The sequence below is a fragment of the Haliotis rubra genome, unplaced genomic scaffold (assembly GCF_003918875.1).
Source record: "Haliotis rubra isolate DU_JTF1 unplaced genomic scaffold, ASM391887v1 Scf64, whole genome shotgun sequence".
Taxonomy (NCBI): Eukaryota; Metazoa; Mollusca; class Gastropoda; order Lepetellida; family Haliotidae; genus Haliotis; species Haliotis rubra.
In genome coordinates this window covers 473,186-487,708 of record NW_025767346.1, presented here as the reverse complement: position 1 = coordinate 487,708, position 14,523 = coordinate 473,186, and positions in this window count along the sequence as shown.

The following is a 14,523-nucleotide window of genomic DNA, read 5'->3' as shown; positions in this document are numbered from 1 at the left end:
CCAGCCTCTCACAGGGAGTATAATGTCCCAAGCCCCAACAATTGTACAGTGACCAGCCTCTCACAGGTAGTATCATGTCCCAAGCCCCAACTGTTGTACTTTGAGTAGCATCTCACTCATACTATTATGTCCCAAGCCCCATCTGTTGTACAGTGACCAATCTCTCACAGGTAGTATCATGTCCCAAGCCCCAACCGTTGTACAGTGACCAGCCTCTCACAGGGAGTATAATGTCCCAAGCCCCAACCGTTATAAAATAACCAGCCTCTCACAGGTAGTATCATGTCCCAAGCCCCAACCGTTGTAAAGTGACCAGCCTCTCAAAGGTAGTATCATGTCCAAAGCCCGAACTGATACACAGTGACCAGCCTCTCACAGGTAGTATAATGTCCCAAGCCCCAACTGTTGTACAGTGACCAGCCTCTCACAGGTAGCATCATATCCCAAGCCCCAACTGTTGTACAGTGACCAGCCTCTCAAACGTAGTATCATGTCCAAAGCCCAAACAGAATTACAGTGACAAGCCTCTAACAGGTAGTATCATGTCCCAAGCCCAATTGTTGTACAGTGACTAGCCTCTTACAGGTAGTATCATGTCCCAAGCCACAACTGTTGTACAGCGACCAGTTTCTCACACGTAGTATCATGTCCCAAGCCCCAACTGTTGTACAGTGAAAAGCCTCTCACAGGTAGTATCATGTCCAAAGCCACAACAGTTGTACAGTGACCAGCCTCTTACAGATAGTACAATGTCCCAAGCCACCACTGTTGTACAGTGACTAGCCTCTCATAAGTAGTATCATGTCCCAAGCCCCAACCGTTGTACAGTGACTAGCCTCTCATAAGTAGTATCATGTCCCAAGCCCCAACTGTTGTACAGTGACTAGCCTCTCATAAGTAGTATCATGTCCCAAGCCCCAACTGTTGTACAGTGACCAGCCCAATACATGTAGTATCATGTTCCAAGCCCCAACTGTTGTACTGTGACCAGCCTCTCACAGGTAGTACAATGTCCCAAGCCACAACTGTTGTACAGTTACCAGCCCCTCATAAGTAGTATCATGTCCCAAGCCCCAACTGTTGTACAGTGACCAGCCCCTCACAGGTAGTATCATGTCCCAAGCCCCAATGTTGTAAAATGACCAGCCCCTCACAGGTAGTGTCATGTCCCAAGCCCCAATGTTGTAAAATGACCAGCCCCTCACAGGTAGTATCATGTCCCAAGCCCCAACTGTTGTACAGTGAGCAGACTCTCACAGGAAGTTTCATGTCCCAAGCCCCAACTGTTGTACAGTGACCAGCCTCTCACAGGTAGTATGATGTCCCAAGTCCCAACAGTTGTACAGTGACCAGCCTCTCACAGGTAGTATCATGTCCAAAACCCGAATCGTTGTATAGTGACCAGCCTCTCACAGGCAGTATCATGTCCCAAGCCCAACCGTTGTAAAGTGACCAGCCTTTCACAGGTAGTATAATGCAACAAGCCCAAACTGTTGTACAGTGACCAGTATCTCAAAGGTAGAATCATGTCCCAAGCCCGAACTGATACACAGTGACCAGCCACTCACAGGTAGTATCATGTCCCAAGCCCCAACTGTTGTACAGTGACCAGCCTCTCACAGGACCAGCCACTCACAGTATCATGTCCCAAGCCCCAACTGTTGTACAGTGACCAGCCACTCACAGGTAGTATCATGTCCCAAGCCCCAACTGTTGTACAGTGACCAGCCACTCACAGGTAGTATCATGTCCCAAGCCCCAACTGTTGTACAGTGACCAGCCACTCACAGGTATTATCATGTCCCAAGCCCCAACAGTGACCAGCCTCTGACAGGTATGTATCATGTCCCAAGCCCCTACTGTTGTACAGTGACCAGCCACTCACAGGTAGTATCATGTCCCAAGCCACAACTGTTGTACAGTGACCAGCCTCTCTCACAGGTAGTATCATGCCCCAAGCCCCAACTGTTGTACAGTGACCAGCCTCTCACAGGTAGTATCATGTCCCAAGCCCCAACTGTTTGTACAGTGACCAGCCTCTCACAGGTAGTATCATGTCCCAAAGCCCAACTGTTGTACAGTGACCAGCCTCTCACAGGTAGTATCATGTCCCAAGCCCCAACTGTTGTACAGTGACCAGCCTCTCACAGGTAGTATCATGTCCCAAGACCAACTGTTGTACAGTGACCAGCTCTCTCACAGGTACAGTATCATGTCAGAAGTATCATGTCCCAAGCCCAGTTGTACAGAGACCAGCCTCTCACAGGTAGTATCATGCCCCAAAGCCCCAACTGTTGTACAGTGACCAGCCTCTCACAGTCATGTAGTATCATGTCCCAAGCCCCAACAGTTGTACAGTGACCAGCCTCTCACAGGTAGTATCATGTCCCAAACCCCAACTGTTGTACAGTGACCAACCTCTCACAGGTAGTATCATGTCCCAAGCCCCTACTGTTGTACAGTGACCAGCCTCTCACAGGTAGTATCATGTCCCAAAGGCCCAACTGTTGTACAGTGACCAGCCTCTCACAGGTAGTATCATGTCCCAAGCCCCAACTGTTGTACAGTGACCAGCCTCTCACAGGTAGTATCATGTCCCAAGCCCAACTGTTGTACAGTGACCAGCCTCTCACAGGGTAGTATCATGTCCCAAGCCCAAACTGTTGTACAGTGACCAGCCTCACAGACTATAGTATCATGTCCCAAGCCCCAACTGTTGTACAGTGACCAGCCTCTCACAGGTAGTATCCATGTCCCAAGCCTCACGTTTGTCCCTTTCTGACAGGAGTGCTTTATAATTCACAAATGTAAAATTTTGTAACGATGGTTGTGGGTGCCTCCGGGTATTTCGTCACACAAACTGATGGGGTAAGATCGAAATGACTTCCCACTAGTAAAACAATGTCTGAGCGAATATTGTTGACGTGTTTTGACACCATTGTGATTTTAGACAACATCGCCGTGATGCAATTTCTCAAAGTGTGGCTCATGAGGAATTCGAGGAAATAAAGGGTAATTGTGAAAGTATTACACCTCGTGTAAGAATCCGTGTCTCACCCGTAATTGCTGTTCGAGAATGGCAATAAGCTTCTGACACCCTGTTTCTGTAATTAATTAAAGACAAGACTACATCTCTTCGTATACACTTTGTTCATCATACATACATACCCATCATGCATACATACATACTTACATACATTACATACATACATACATACATACATACATACATTACATACATGCCACATACATACATACATACATACATACATACATACATACATACATACAGCATACATACATACATACATACATTACATACATACATACATACATACATACATACATACATACATACATACATACATACCATACATACATACGTATATAAGACCCGTGAAGATCCTGGGTTAGAATATTGATCTTCAGTAAACCCATGCTTGTCGTAAGAGGCGACTAACGGGATCAGATTTGGTCAGGCTGGCCTGACTTTGTTGACACATGTCATCGGTTCCGAGTTATTGCGGGTCGATGCTCATGCTGTTGATCACTTGATTGTCTCGATCTCGATTATTTACAGACCGCCGCCATAGCTCGAATATTGCTGAGGGCGGCGTAAAACTAAACTCACTCATTCACTCCACTCACTCACTCACTCCTTGGAATATGATCAATATGACTATTCATGACACGATCGCGTAATAACGAACTTAAATCAAGCGTAGTGATGCCGTGTTTGATTCACCGAGACGAGTAAAATCGTATCGAAGCTCTTATTAAGGTACAGCAACTGAAGCCGCACTGGTAAAACCTACTGAACTTCTGACGGCCTCCGTAATTAGCCAATTGGTTAGAGCGTCCAAATTCGAGAGCGGAAGGTCATGAGTTAGATCCGCGTCATACCAAAAGACGTTGTAACATGGTACTGTTGGTCCCCGCCCACAGCTCGGCATTAATAAGTACAACAAAGGACTGAGTCAACTCGGAGTCAATTATAATGTGTCTGAGTGGAATTATTCATGCTTCACTGTGGCATGAGTATCTCAGTGGGCTAGCACTATAAAACTAGCTTCAGTCTAGAAACAGAGAACAAAACGGCCATACGTACATACACTTCTTACACTAACAGGTGTCTTCATCCCGCTTATTTTACATGTGGAAACTCGTAAGCGTAATTAAGAGTAATATTGCGTCCACAATGGCAATGCTTTGGGGATGATCCTTTCACAATAATTTTGGCGCGATTGGCGTGTGGCCCTGTGCATAGAGCTGAGGTCACAAATCAGTTGAAGTTAAACAAAGTTGAGCTGGAGAGTCCGCGGATGGGTGACAGAGTTTGGCAGCTTGAGGTCCTGAGAGTTTTCAGCCCTGCCCCACAACTTTCATATATATATGTGTGTGTGCGTGTGTGCGTGTGCGTGCGTGTGCGTGTATTGCGTGTGTGGTAGTAGTGCATTGTATTTACAGCTTATGCTTGTTTATGCGTTTTACACAAGTGTGCGTGTGTTTGCAGGTGTGCAGGTGTGCGTGGTGTCGCTTGCATTATTGATACCCCATTGTGTTTTGGCGCCTTGTATGTAATGACCCTGACCCATTATGTCATGTTACATGAAACACGTGCTTTTACGTGAGCACTCAAGTAAGCTTAGGTAATTATGATCAATTCTTTAAACAAATTGCCGCGCTGGTTTCAGTGTGGTGCATGATCGGTGCTAATGTGTGCAGTTACTATGTTTGTGTGATAAAGGCGAACGTGACAGTTTCTAAATCCTTGTCAGACTGTTAGATTGACGGGAGCAATAAGATAAAGAAGCCAGATAAATTGAGTGAGTGAGTTTAGCCTTTGCGCCGCACTAAGCAATATTCCAGCTATATGGCGGCGGTCTGTAAATAATCGAGTCTGGACCAGACAACCCAGTGATCAATAGCCGATGAGCATCGATCTGCGCAAATGGGAACCGATGACATGTGTCAACTAAGCCAGCGAGCCTGACCACCAGATCCCGTTAGGTACAACCATAGGCGTAACAATAGGTGTAAGTATACTGTCTCCATGGTAATATCCAGTGATCCTTCCATACACATTATGGCGTTCGTTAAGTCATTGTGAGGTCCCAACACATCATAATCGACCAACTGCCAAATACATCTACTGACACGAGGTCATAGAGTGACATTGGCTTGACCTTCATTTTAAGGTCTCTGAACGCGTTCGAGCCTATCAAGGAAATGAAATGAAATCGGCAAAAGCACTGATTTATCAAATGTATTTATATATATTTATTTATATAAAAAAAGTGACTGCAGTCATGTATATGACCACTATATAGTAAGCATTGTACATGGAGTGGCAGATGTACAGATCCACAGAGGTAAGCCTAACTCACTGAAATGTGTACAAGTCATAATCACAATCAGGCTGATTTATCGTTGTTCTAATGTTTAGTTTTAAATACACTCATGATCTCCTACCTATTGCTACTAGCGTTACCGTAAGAATAGTACGTTTAAATAGTTTTAAGGACAACGACAGAAATACATGTTTACTAAGTTAACAATAATAATAACCAATCATCATATTAGTAGATGAGATCCTACATGTAATGCCACGTGTAATATTGTCCCCAGTAGATGCTGCGTGGAGAGCTTGATTGCAGTCACCCATTTCATTTCTTATCATATAAATCCAAAGGTTCCAGGGCAAGGTGTGTTTCAGATATTATTGACAAATACCATAAAATGCAAGCGTTAAATGTGACGCCTTATATAATTTCCGCGTCACGCGGTTCTCCAACAACCTGAGATCCTGATTCACACAAAGGAACGGTAGCTGAACCGACCAGATCGTCAGGCACAGCTAAAAGGTGAAGGGTCAATATTGATCAATATGTATACTGAACAACTGATATTTTACAGGCATGCCAAAATGACATGTTTAAAACATACCTTTATCTCTCTTGACCACAGTATGACATGCTCATTTGGTTTCAACTGAGCTTGAAGGATGCTGTCTATTTCCGTAAATGACACCAGAAAATGACACTCAGTCTCACTTTCACTACGTGGTCATGATCATGTGCTTTCAGATGTCTGGGGAAATAATGTTTGCCGGCAAATGTAGATTAGTTTTATTGATCAAACTACAGCGAGTGGGACCCCATGGTGTGGCTGGATCATTTTATTAACAATATTTAATTCAATAATTAGTGTTTCTCTCACGCAGACTTCACAGACTTCAGTTCAGCTTGGAAACAATGTACTTGTTGGCCAAGCGCCTGTATCGTTGTCGGCTACTTAGCCAATGAATACACTCCGTCATCTTCACCAACATCTCTCAGCGCCCCAGTGAGGGGCCTCATCACGCAATGAAACACTTGGATCCTCATATAACTCGATCGAATCCCTTCACTCACGTCATCTGCGGTGTTATGGTGCTCGAGGGAGGGACGCAGTGACTTCCTGTTTCTCTTCACAATACAGATCAGGATGCTGCTGATGATGATAAGGATGCTGACAGTTCCCAGGACAACTGGAACTAGGAAACCTTTTCCTCCTTTTAAATCAAATGCAAATATCGTTAAGTGCATATTGCAAGATGCGATCTATAAAGTGATAGGTGTATGGCTCGTTGTAATACTTTATAGTCTCCATTCTGTTCACGGTCATGTCAGGTGGATGACAAGTTAGAAATGTTGGAATATCTTCTTAGCAACAAAATAGCTTTCTAAAGGCAAGAAATCTCATTCCAGGATATTTCGTTCAGTGATGTGTGGTTATATGCCGGAAATTTCCTTTTAAGTCATGAAAATATATGAGGAAGCTGGAAAATATCTCTCGAAGAAGCGTATCTGATTTAAAATAATTCTAGTTTAACTACTCACCTTTAAAGCGTTCAGTACCACGACATGTCATGTTTATTTCTTCATTATGACAAAGAAATATCAGCCTAACTTCACCAAAATGCGATTCCGTTATGATCAGTTCTATTGGAACCTTTGCGTTCCCATTGGTTGCATGTGTCGGGTGCATATGTGTTCTTGTATCCAGGAATTCTCTGACACTCCCCGTCTGGAGCGTGAAATTGTTTTCCGCAGAACAGTAAAAGCCAAAATTTCCACTGTGAGGGATATGGTCTCGTGTACCTGAAGTGTTGTGGCGTCTCTGTCACTTTTTATGTTGCACGATGGATTCTCTACAACAAAAGTAAATTAATATCTAAAAAAACATATTCAGTTGAAAATAATCGACACCAAAAAGAAATACAAAGCTTCATGTCACCACACACTTGTAGCAGAGACACAAGGGTATGGCAGCATATAGAATTGTTTCGGAGCTCATTCAGACATAAACATAGAACGTCAGTGCAAAGAATAGTCTTGAATATCCTCAGAAATAAATTCCGTTTGATGTAAACGGAATAATATTTCTGAGGAACATATCATAAGTTGTTCGCTGGTTTCGAGGGGGGCATGGGTTGATGAACCCTCTATGTTTGTTTATGTTCGGGCTCAGGGAACATAAACAAACATCGAGGGTATATCAACCCATGGGCCCCGGGGGACCAGTGAACAACGCATTTATCTCACCGTGCACCTCGATGTTAATTATAAACTGTTTGTAGCACGGGTATGGGATCATAACAAGGAGTTTTACGTCGCACTCTGCTATTCCAGCTATATGGCGGCGGTTGTAAATAATCGAGCCTGGACCAGACAATCCAGGGATCAACAGCATGAACATAGATCTACACAAATGGGATACGATGACATGTGCCAACCAAGTAAGCGAGTCTAAACACCCGATCCCTTTCGTCGCCTCTTACGGCAAGCATGGGTTAATGAAGATCAATTCTAAACCCGGATCTTCTCGGGTCTCTACATTAGAGTGAGTGAGTGAGTGGTTTTACGCCGCTTTAAGCAATATTCCATCAATATAACGGCGGGGGACACCAGAAATGGGCTTCACACACTGTACCCATGTGGGGAATCGAACCCGGGTCTTCAGCGTGACTCTACGTTAGAAGTGTAATGATGGTTATGTACACATTTAAAGGATGTGGTGGTGGTAGGATATGTATAAAAACACATAAGTATGTCAGATAGGGATTTGTAATTTGTTTCAAGCACTACTTACGTCTGACAGTGATGGAGCATCCGTCTTTGTTGTCATTGGGTTGACCAAGTTCCTTGCATGTCCAGTTACCTCCGTGGCTTGGCTTGACCTTGTTTACTTGTAATTGCGTCTGAGTTTCGTTCAGTACTGAAGCATTATAACCCTGAATTTTGGGACAAAATGATGTTTTCGTGTCACACTGAATCGCAGTTCCATTAGGGTCAGTGAATTGAAGGGTGGCATTGGCAGTAGATGAAGAACAGATGAGTACAGCTGAGGTTCCAATCTCAATTATTCCAGGGGACATATCAGCTCAGGAACACCTAAGCAAAACATATTTAATTTATACAAGACGTATTTTCTTTAGATTTAATTGCTTACATGACGACATGTCAGGTTGTACACATGATAACATTACAGTTTCTTATACAACTTTTTCCGTGATGGTTAAAAATAACAAACAACAGATATTGTTGGCTACAGGCTATTCATTGCCATGTTGGCTGGTTTGTTGTTTTATGCCGCACTCAGAAATAACTCAGTTATATGGCGGCGGTCTTTACATAATCGTGTCTGGACCAGACAATCCAGTGATCAACACCATGAGCATCGATCTACTCATTTGGGATATGATGACATATGTCAACCAAGTCAGCGAGTCTGACCACCCGATCCGGTTAGTCGCCTCTTACAACCAGCATTGGTTACTGAAGATCAATTCTTACCCGGATCTTCACGGGTCCATTACCATGTACCACACTCACATTAACTAGTCTATTCCCGAGTTTGAGTTAATTCATGTTTGTCATTTGGAGACAAACGGACTATAGTTAAATATATTATAAATAAATACTATAGTATATAATATTTTAACTAATATTCAACTATTTGATAAGTAAGACTGGGATGAAGACAGAAACAGATGAAACCGGAAGTGCCGGATGTCTTCACAAGATGTGTTGAGATAAATATTTAATCTGTTCGGTTATCCTTGCACGTTTTCCTTACATAACCACAAGATATCCTGTCTCGGATATCTGAAAATACCACTGGGATGAAAATCAAAACTGCGTCTGAAAATGATACGATTAGATCACTGGGTAAATGCTTGTTTAAAAAGTAGTTGCCATCTAACAAACGTCCCAATCACACAGTGTTAAAACGTAGCGGTACACAATAAATTGTAAGAGTTACCTACCTTGTGCATGGAACAGGATGCAGATAAACAAACATGCTACTGCGGTGATGAAGATCAATCCTCTGTCTCTCACAGCTGGCATCTACCAACATAAATGCTTATCACCATCACAAATATATATATGTATGTCCTCATGCTGTTTGAACGTTGTAATGCTAACCTATGGAACAAAAGAACCCTTCTCGATGTGTAACCTTCTTACCCTTTTCTGTAATACTCGGTTGAGTAGTCCCGTGGTTCGCCCGTCACTCCTTAGATCCGGGTTCGATTCCCCACATGGGTACAATGGGTGAAGCCCATTTCTGAAGTCCCCCGCCGTGATATTATGAAATATTGCTAAAAGCGGCTAAAACTAAAATCACTCACTATTCTCATGAATATTTGTCAGGATTTTCGTTAGTGGTGCGCCCCGTCGCAGTAGGGCATGAAAATTGTAAGAAAACATAACTTTCCTTTTCCGTAATAGCGACACTGTGTAACCTGTGAACTGCTTTTCTTCAAACACAAATTGAATATAGGGAAGTAATTCGTGACAGTGAGGTGAAGCTATGGTTTCACTTGTAATTAGTGAGATGTTGTAACATATTTTATACACTCTTCAATAAAAGAAACGCAAAACCCAAATATCAATGAAAATTTGGTGTTATTCAAGGACGTGTAAATCAGCGGAAAACAAAGTACATGAATGAAATTTTGTGGAGCAATGCATTGCTATCTTGTCCATATTTCATGAGAATAACAGTCATCACAGTCATTACTGCTGTCCACCAGGTGGTGTTGAAGTCAGTACCTCGTATGACCACCTCCAGCTGCTACCACTGCCAGACACCTCCTGGGTACAGATCGAATCAGTCGTTGGATGTTTTGTTGTGGAATCCTTCTCCATTCCTCCTGCAGCACGTGGAACAACTGTTGAAGATTCTGTGGTGGAATACGACGTCGACGTACCCGTCTATCGATCTGATCCCAAAGGTGTTCGATTGGGTTTAGATCCGGGGATCTGGAGGGCCAGGGAGAGTATTGATGTTGTTATTGGCTAAGTAGTCGACGGTGGCACGTGCTGTGTGGGGCCTGGCGTTGTCCTGTTGGAGGAGCTGCCGTTGACGGTCAACAAAGTGAAGGACGTGCGGACGGAGAATCTGGCCAAAAGACGTTAAAATATGCTACTTGTTGGTCCCTGCCTGGCGCTCGGCATTAATGGGTACAACAAGGACTGGTCGGCTCGGAGTCAGTATAATGTGTCTGAGTGGGGTATTCATACTTCACTGCAGCATGGTATCTCAGTGGGCTAGCTTCAGTCTGGGCTAGTACAAACAGCCGCACATACATATACACACGCATGCACGTCGTCATATGAGCGAAATATTCTCAAACACGACGTTAAACCCAATTTCACCTCACCTCACCTCCTCCTGTGAACTTTTTACACTAACAGGTGTCTTCATCCACTTATTTTACATGTGAAACTCGTGAGCGTAATTAAGAGTAATATTGAGTCCACAATAACAGCCCTGGGGATGATCCTTTCACAATAATATTGCGTATTGGCGTTTGGCCCTGTGCATAGAGCTAAGGTCACAAAATCAATTGAAGTTAAACAAAATTGAGCGTGGAGAGTCCTTGGATGGGTGACAGTGTTTGGCAGCTTGAGTCCTGGGAGTTTCAGTCCAGCCCCACTCCTTTCATATATACTGACACACATTGAAAACGCAAAACCCATTTTGGCAATTTCTAACAAAGTTTTGTGAAGCAATTTCATTTACCACACGAAAATATAGTGATGTGAGGTTGCCGAATAAAACCATATGCACATCTGGGTTCGAACCCTTTTCGTGTTTCTGGCATGGGTACAGTTCATGAAAACACAACTCTGGCATATTCCTTGGACCTGTTGGGGCATCAGCAAAACTGGAAGCGTCCGTGACCGTCCCTTACCAGGACAAACTCCGGTCACGACCGGCACATCCGACGAGTTCACCAAAGAAACCGCTTTCAGACAGCAGCAAACTCACCTCGAAACACCGTAGGACGTAAAGGACGCCACATCAGCGCCATGACAGTCATTTGACGTCTGCAGGCTGTGGCACTAAGGGGCCATATCGGGAAACGTCATTACGCAACGTCATCGAGTCAACAGACTCCTGTTTGCACAGCAACATAGCCTCCAACCACCATGAATCTCCAACCAGTGGGTGTTTTCAATGGGCCCAGGTTCTGTGTGTCATTTGCAGATGGCGGACAACGCGTTTACAGGCAGCAACATGAACATGAGCTTGGCCGCCGGATTCATCAATGTCAACGTCAACGTCAGCCAAAAACGTCACTGAGTTGACCCTGGCTTTACAACAGGAGTGGCAGAACATCCCCCAAGCACCTGTTCGACGTTTGTGCGAATCCATGCCACGTCGACTCCGTGCATGTGTACAGGCTCAGGGAGGTCACACTCGCTACTGACGGACGTAAGGGGGGTCTGTGTGTGACGCTTGACGGGTCAGTCATATTGGCGGTTGCAATCATTTTTATGAAAATGAAGCACAATGAAATTCTCAAGATAACTGTAGAACAATGTTCATCCAAGTATTGTTGTTTGTTAAGTTTTACCTCATTTGAATTTGGTTTTGCGTTTTCAATGTGTGTCAGTATATATATATATATATATATATATATATATATATATATATATATATATATATATGTGTGTTTGTGTGTGTGTGTGTAGTGCATTGTATTTACATGTATACTTGTTAATGCGTTTTACACAAGTGTGCGTGTGTTTGCATGTGTGTAAGTGTACGTGTGTCCACTTGCGTTATTGATACCCCATTGTGTTTGGCGCCTTGTATATGTGACGTGACCCATTATGTTTTGTTACATGAAACACGTGCTTTACGTGAGCACTCAAGTAAGCTTAGGTAATTATGATGAATTTTTAAACAAATTGCCGCTGGTTTCAGGTGGTGCATGATCGGTGCTAATGTGTGCAGTTACTATGTTTGTGTGATATAAGGGGAACGTGACAGTTTCTAAATCCTTGTCTGACTGTTAAATATAGCAGGAGCAATAAGATAAAGAAGCCATGATAAATGAGTGAGTGGGTTTTAGTTTTACGCCGCTGTTAGCAATATTCCAGCAATATCACGGCGGGGACACCAGAAATGAGCTTCACACATTGCACCCTTGAGGGGAATCGAACTCAGGCCTTCGGCGTGACGAGCGAACGCTTTAACCAGTGGGCTACCCCAACGTCCCCATGATGAATGAACAGGAATGAGGGAGATATATATGTAACCGTATGCATGTTAAATAAGAGACTAGTGTTCGACATCACACCTATGTTTGTATATTTATTGATATACGTTAATGTGCATAAATAAATATGAATGACGTTTTAATGCTACATCGCATTTCTGTAAATAATCGAGTCTGGACCAGACAATCCATTGATCAATAGCATGAGCATCGATCTGCGCGAACCGATGACATTTAGTCAACCAAGCCAGCGAGCCTGACCACCTGATCCCGTTAGGTACGACAATAGGTGTAAGTATACTGTCTCCATGATCCTTCCATACACATTATGGCGTTCGCTAAGTCATTGTGATGTCCCAACATATCATAATCTACCAACTGCCAAATACATCTACTGACATGAGGTCATAGAGGGACATTGGCTTGACCTTCATTTTAAAGGTCTCTGAACGCGTTCACGCCTATCAAGGAAATGAAATAAAATCGGAAAAAGCACTGATTTATCACATTTATTTATATATTTATTTATATAAAAAAAGTGACTGCAGTCATGTATATGACCACTATATAGTAAGCATTGTACATGGAGTGGCAGATGTACAGATCCACAGAGGTAAGCCTAACTCACTGAAATGTGTACAAGTCATAATCACAATCAGGCTGATTTATCGTTGTTCTAATGTTTAGTTTTAAATACACTCATGATCTCCTACCTATTGCTACTAGCGTTACCGTAAGAATAGTACGTTTAAATAGTTTTAAGGACAACGACAGAAATACATGTTTACTAAGTTAACAATAATAATAACCAATCATCACATTAGTAGATGAGATCCTACATGTAATGCCACGTGTAATATTGTCCCCAGTAGATGCTGCGGAGAGCTTGATTGCAGTCACCCATTTCATTTCTTATCATATAAATCCAAAGGTTCCAGGGCAAGGTGTGTTTCAGATATTATTGACAAATACCATAAAATGCAAGCGTTAAATGTGACGCCTTATATAATTTCCGCGTCACGCGGTTCTCCAACAACCTTAGCCTGATTCACACACTGAACGGTAGCTGAACCGACCAGATCGTGAGGCACGGCTAAAAAGATGAAGGGTCAATATTGATCAATATGTATACTGAACAACTGATATTTTACAGGAATGCCAAAATGACATGTTTAAAACATACCTTTATCTCTCTTGACCACAGTATGACATGCTCATTTGGTTTCAACTGAGCTTGAAGGATGCTGTCTATTTCCGAAAATGACACCGGAAAATGACACTCAGTCTTACTTTCACAACGTGGTCATGATGTGTGCTTTCAGATTTCTGTGGAAGTAATGTTTGCGGACAAAAGTAGATTAGTTTTTTATCAAACTACAGCGAGAGGGACCCCATGGTGTGGCTGGATCATTTTATTAACCATATTTAATTCAATAATTAGTGTTTCTCTCACGTAGACTTCAGTTCAGCTTGGAAACAATCTACTTAGCCAATGAATACAGTCCGTCATCTTCACCAACATTTCTCAGCCCCCGCTTGAGGGCCTCATCACGCAATGAAACACTTGGATCCTCATATAACTCGATCGAATCCCCTTCACTCACGTCATCTGCGGTGTTATGGTGCTCGAGGGAGGGGCGTAATGCCTTCCAGTTTCTCTTCACAATACAGATCAGGATGCTGCTGCTGATGATATAAGGATGCTGACAGTTCCCAGGACAACTGGAACTAGGAAACCTTTTCCTCCTTTTAAATCAAATGCAAATATCGTTAGGTGCATATTGCAAGATGCGATCTATAAAGTGATAGGTGTATGGCTCGTTGTAATACTTTATAGTCTCCATTCTGTTCACGGTCACGTCAGGTGGATGACAAGTTAGAAATGTTGGAATATCTTCTTAGCAACAAAATAGGTTTCTAAAGGCAAGAAATCTCATTCCAGGATATTTCGTTCAGTGATGTGT